Source organism: Panicum virgatum, chromosome 3N (genome assembly GCF_016808335.1).
Source record: "Panicum virgatum strain AP13 chromosome 3N, P.virgatum_v5, whole genome shotgun sequence".
Classification (NCBI taxonomy): Eukaryota; Viridiplantae; Streptophyta; class Magnoliopsida; order Poales; family Poaceae; genus Panicum; species Panicum virgatum.
Window position 1 is genome coordinate 24395987 of NC_053147.1, and position 6242 is coordinate 24402228.

Genomic DNA, 6242 nt, shown 5'->3' on the forward strand with positions numbered 1-6242 from the left:
GTGGGCTAGGGCCCACCTGGCTCACCCCTGGATCCACTCCTACTTCTCGGGCTGTCTGTACTTGTTATACTGTAAATTCATCCTCTAAAAAGGAATATTTTCGCATTAGTGGCGTAGCTAGGATTTTTGCATGGAGTATGCCAAACCAAAATTTTTATATGCGAACCGGTGAAATCTGTTTAGCAATTTGGTAAAGTTTCATAAAAATTGATCTGCAATACGGTACACAACTACTAAATAGTATAATAAGTCTTAAATTACAATACAAATAGTTCAAAACCACATACTAATATTTTGAAATCTAAACAACACACACTTTAATAACTAATAGCTAAATCAATTGAACTAAATACTTGAGTAATCGACCAATGCAATACACCCCTAATTCCTAGTGGACACATCTATAATATATATCAATTGAACTACATCATGGTAAAATCTAACAAGTAGCTAACAAAATAGATCGCAGTAACGATAAGTTAAGGTTAGAGATATGGAAAAAAATATGCACGGAACAAGCAGATAGTAGAGCTGCTCTCCACTTCACCAGCAGGTCTGGCCATCTACCCATCTGGGGCCGGGACGCGCCAGGGCAAGGCTGCAATGGCACCGCCGCCCAGCCGTCGGGGAGTGCTTTGGGGCAGGGGAGTCGATGAGTTGTGGAGCCGGTGTTCTGTGTGGAACTCCAACTTTTATGATGAAAGGGACTAGGGGTATAGGTCCGGCTGGAGTAGGCGGTAGCTACTCCTCTATCCCAAAATAAGTGCACTTCTAAAGTTTGAGGGAAGAGATTAATGTTAGTGTAAAATTATAGAGATTAATGTTAGTGTAAAATTATATATATATATATATATATAGTAGCTCTATTTAGTACTGTGGGTATGGAATAAGATATTCCGTACACTAGCCAACCAACCGGACCAACCTTTGCACCCGATCGATCGCAGCCTGCGCACCCGACCCGCACTCATCCCCGCGCGCGGCGCGCCCCAACCCGGCCTCGCCCCTCCCCCATGACGAACCGCCCAGCTCGCCCACTCCCCCAGTCCCCCATCCCCCACGACGAACCGCCCAGCTCGCCCAGGCGCCGCACCTCCCCGTTCCCCGGCGGCGCCGCACCACCATGTCGTCGCAACTCCCTCAACTCGACGCCCCGGCGCCGGTTCACGCCTCGGCGCCGCCCCCCGCCCGCTCGGGTTCCGTTCATCGGCGGCGCCACACCGCGATCTCGGTTATCCACGCCCCGGAGCCGCACCCTCGCACCGGCGACGCCGCTCTCATCCTCCCGGAGCGCCCGGCGCCGCACCCTCCTCCCAACGGGATCCCCTCTTCCCGGCGCCGCACCCTCCTCCCAACGGGGCGCTCCCTCCTTCCGGCGCCCCACCCTCCTCCCGACGGGGCTTCATCCTCTCCCGAAGCGGTTTTCTTCCCCAGGTCGCGATCCGTTTTGCTCCGCCATTCCTCCCATCGCCGATCCGGGTACTGGCGCCGCCCGCGGCCGGTTGCTGGCCAACCCTTGCGTGTCCCCGCATTCAACGCGACGCCGCTCAGTGCTCCCGTCGTTGTTCCACGAGACCGATCCGTCCTCCCATCGCCGTCGATCCTCCTCAGCCTGCCTTCGGATCAGGTGATTCCCCTCTGGCTCAAGGTCCCTTGCTGTTCCTACGGTTAATTTCGCGGCGCCCGTTGAACATCATGGTCGCCGCTCTCGAGGTCTTCCATTAGCAGGGTCATGTAGCAGCACATCCCCAAGTTTGCTATCCCTCCCGTCACCGCGCACCGCCGTTTCCCGTCGAATCTCCCGCAGGCCGCAGCAGGCACGTCTCCACTGCGCAAAGCTTAGACATAATTCCTTTTTTCTTCAATTTTGCAGAAAGATTTACTCTAGCTCCTGGGTGGCGGCGCTCAATCTGATGAATCGCTGGGGAACCCCCGCTGGCTCAAGGTCCCCTTCTATCTTTTCCCATCAATTTCTGTTGTTTTGGTCAATTTAGCTCAGAGATCCCGATAATTTGTGGAGGTTGTAGCTCAAATTAGGTCGCATCTTGGTAAAATCTCTAGCTTTGTGATCCTTTTCCCTGTTCCCTTGTTTCTTGTGTGCAAAATATCTGACCAGCACCTTCGCCTTATACCTATGGATGAACTCGCCCATTCTACTTTGAGATCACGGTGCAGGTTTTCTATCCGTCCACTTACCTCTCCCACTGGCGTGCATGGCGAGTGCGATGGCAACGGCCAGTGGCCACTGGTGGCTAAAGCTGCCTTGATGCATGTGTTATGGAAGATGAAACGTGAGGCAGCGGAGAGCTGGGGATGCTAACGTTGATTTGCTCTGCACCATTCCTCCAACGTGGAGATCAGCAACGAGGGCAGGAACAAGCTTTGTGTACTCAAAAGGGACTTCACTTTCCTGAATTTCTGAATGCTTCACTGAATTTGATTCAGATTATGTGTGGCACTGACCGTAATGCCCCTCTTTAAAGTTTAGTGTAAATAGTTGCCCCTATATGTCATACTGATTCATAACCTTTCTGATATCTGAAACGTATTTTTAATTTTGTTACAACAATTGGGCCACCTTATATGTAGTCGTATATACAACATTAAATTGATTTAGTTGTGGTTAATTGTGACTAATCCCCCAAAGAGTTTTTTTAATCTTTGTGTGGGTTTCCTTTTCAGATGTAATTGGATGTACTGGTGCTGCTGCATCTTAAGATGGAAGTACTCATGCCGGATGGAAGATAAGAGCAAGCATGCTGTCAAGCCAAGAACAGCACATCCTCATCTACATCCATTTGAATTTGAACGTCTGTAGTGTGATCCTTCCTAAGAATCCTAACCCATTCTTAGGAAGGATCGCATGTTCATGCCTGATGCAAGTGAAGGTCAGCATAGGCATGTTGTTTGGTCACTAGTATGCCAATCAATCACTAGCTAGATTCTTGATTCAAGATATGTAAATTCTTTTATGTGTACTGTGCCTTATGTTTTCTGGATGCTAATCCTTTTTTTATTTATATAGTTACCTAGTTAGTTGTTTGATTTGTAGTTTTTCTTGCAAGTCCAAATCGTAAAATTTGGCGCCATGAAGCATATCTGTTAGTGCCCCTTATTCAACCAATGTATGCTTTTTTTTCATGGTCATCGATGTGAAGAATAATTAATTTAATCCATGAGCAGATGTATCACGGTTGGTATTGTAAAGAAAAAATAATTTAATCCATGAGCTGACGCATCCACATGTCGATAGAAACAAATGGAATTGGATGAGTCGTCACATCAGGGCACATGCATGGCGTAATTTTGTACTCCGCTAGCTTACTGCGACAAACGATTTTCAGCGCTGAATTCATCAAACGCCCCCATGGATAAGATGTAACCACCGTCACACCCATCACAACTCCCGGGAAAATCGCATCTTCGTAGCAACAGGGAACCGCACTGAGCCACTTCTGCAGAGGAAAACCAACAACACGAGCAGGCCGCGAGCAGCGCGCTCGGGTGCGCGCCAGAGATCGGCTCGGGTATGGAATAACTATTCCATACCCAGGGTATGGAATAGCGTTGTCATAAATATATATATTTATTTGCAGATGTAATTATTGCACCTTGAGTGAAGAGAAAGTAAAAAAGATAACTAGAGTTAGTTTGTTCTATTTGTAGATGTACACTTATTTTGAAAAAATTTAAGCTCTAGAATGCACTTATTATGGGATGGAGGGAGTAGGCCACCATGTGCGACGACCAAGGGCCCAAGCCAGAAGGGGGGCCAAGCTCAGGTATGTATTATGTGCGTACAGTACGGCTACTAACCAGGTGATCTATGTGATCGTAGTCTAAGAGGTCAAAAGCTAAGCATTAAAGGTGCTCCAAGTAACTTTACCATATTCTTTGATGTCATCACTTGAGATTCTGAAGTTTGTTATGGCTGCAGATTGCTATCCAAATATTTTGGTGGCATATCGAATCCTCTTGGCTGTACCTGTGATTGTAGCTTCAGCTAATTTTTTTCTCAAAACTAAAGCTCTTGAACAACTATTTGAGATTAAATGGCTTTGCAATGTGAAACATTGAGAAAGCTATATTAGACACTATTGACCTCAATACCATCTTGATGATTTTGCATCAAGAAACACCAGAAGAAGTATCTTTTTGTGACCCAATGGATATTATGGAGTGCAAATATATGGTAATCAAATTAATTCTAGAAGTACAAATAAACTATTGTTTTAGTCTACAATATACCCCGATAATTATCAAACATGTTAAATGTTGGAAGAAGGCAAGATAATCTTCTAGATTATTCTCCCCAAGACAATAAAAAGATATTTTCATGAAGTACTCTAGAATTAGTAATAAATAAATTTAAAAATCTTATAATCGCTGGGCGCAGGCTAGTGCTGCAACGGCGCCATGCGCGGGATGCCCGTGTGTAAGGATCACCGGGGTGTCCGACCCTAGAGGGGGAGGGGGTGAATAGGGTCGCTAATCGCTTTCTATCCTAGGGCTCAATCTATTTGCATGAGATAAACCTAACACGTCCTACACATGCTAGTTATGACTAAGGTTTATCTATGCTACTCTCTACTTACCCCTGAAAGACTTGCAACCTATAGCCAATCCTAATTAAACTAACTAGGAAAGTAAGGGCACGCAAGATAGAGTAAATGCGGAAATGTAATACGGTAAGTAAAGAGGTAAGGGAGAGAATATGCAAACTCCCGTGAAGACACCAAGACACACGATTTAAACGTGGTTCGGTTATGACACCAAGTCCCTCCCTACGTCCACGGCCACTTGTCCAACAAGAACAAGTGTGATGCCAAGTCTCTTCGCTTGATCACCGTCTTGCGTTCGCCACCAAGGCTCCCGGCAAGCAAAGGCTAAGTGACCCCAAGTCACCAAGACAAAGCCACCACCACCGTCTCTCTCAAAGCGTCACCAACGGCACCGTCTTCACTATTAGAGCTTCTCACCGAGAGGGGTCTCCTTCCCTGCACAAAGTGTCGTTGCCTCTCCACACCAAGTCGGAGGGTCACACGACGAGTATACAAGATGCTTGCCGCAGCAAGACTTTCACTCAATCTAGTTCTCTCAAGAACTAAGCCTAATCTAGCACTAAGGACTCTCACAAATGTCCTTAAGCCTATATGATGTACAATGAAGCTCTATGGTGGTTGGATGTGTTCTTCAAGTGTTATATGCTTTCTTAGTCTCCAGCAACCTCAAATGACCCCGCCTTGAGGGTATATATAGGCAGCCCAAGCAAATATAGCCGTTGGAGAAAAGCTGCCAGAAAAACACTTAACGCCGGTTAATCCGACGCACCTCCAAAAGCCGTCGTCATTTCAACCGGTGATACTAAACTGCCCGCCTAAAAAACTAACCGTTACATATACGGGCAATCAACCGATGCTACGTCGGTTTAACCGGTGAGTGTAGTTGTCCTGTAACTCTGAAAAACAAACTCTCTGGACAACTGCACCGACGTTCACCAAGACCCCATCGTCGGTTCATCCGGTGTATAGACCTTGCCTCAGCTTCTGGGTCCAATGCACCGACGTATTCAACTTTCTTAACGTCGGTTCAACCGGTGTATAGACCTTGCCTCAGCTTCTGGGTCCATTGCACCGACGTATTCAACTTTCCTAGCGTCGGTTCAACCGGTGATACTAAACTTCCTGGTGTACTCCAAGTCAATGCACCGATGTATGTAATTTTCTCAGCGTCGGTTTAACTGGTGATACTAAAGTATCTCTGTCTTGATTTCTTTAACTTGGATTTCTTCACGGTCTCTTCAATTCTTGTCCCTTGGACCGAAGAGGCGGAACCACCGTAGGGGCGGCCCTTCGGGCCTAGCTACGCCTATCTTCTCTTTGTCATCACTTGAACCTAAAAGCCTGAGAATGGTCATCTTAACAATCATATTGGTCCAAGTGTTGTGTTGTCTATATCAATCACCAAAACATTATATTGAAATATAGCATGAGAGGCCATTTTCGCTACACCGTGCACACAGCACCGAAGGTGGGGGGAACTGGTGACGACGACGACAAGACAGAGGTGCGTCATTTTGTTTTGCTACTGCTGCTCTGCCTTCTTCCTCGGTTTTTGGTTTGGCACGGTTTGTTGGGGTTCCTTCTCCGGCGCCGGCAGCTCGTTGCCGAAGGAGCCCGTGTGTTTTCTGTTATGATCTCTCACAGTTTGTTTCTTTCTCTCCCTTCTTTTATTTTAGGAGA

General features: G+C 46.8%; 1 long non-coding RNA gene across 2 annotated transcripts; it reads left to right on the plus strand.

Moving 5' to 3' along the window:
* Nucleotides 1–1179: 1179 nt before the first annotated feature.
* Nucleotides 1180–2846, plus strand: LOC120667443. 2 transcript variants are annotated; one of them, XR_005672190.1, is made up of 3 exons: nucleotides 1180–1627; nucleotides 1729–1945; nucleotides 2176–2846. It is a non-coding gene; the product is annotated as an uncharacterized LOC120667443 (long non-coding RNA). The 2 variants fall into 2 exon arrangements; XR_005672189.1 differs by having other exon boundaries at nucleotides 1188–1627; nucleotides 1874–1945.
* Nucleotides 2847–6242: the final 3396 nt, after the last annotated feature.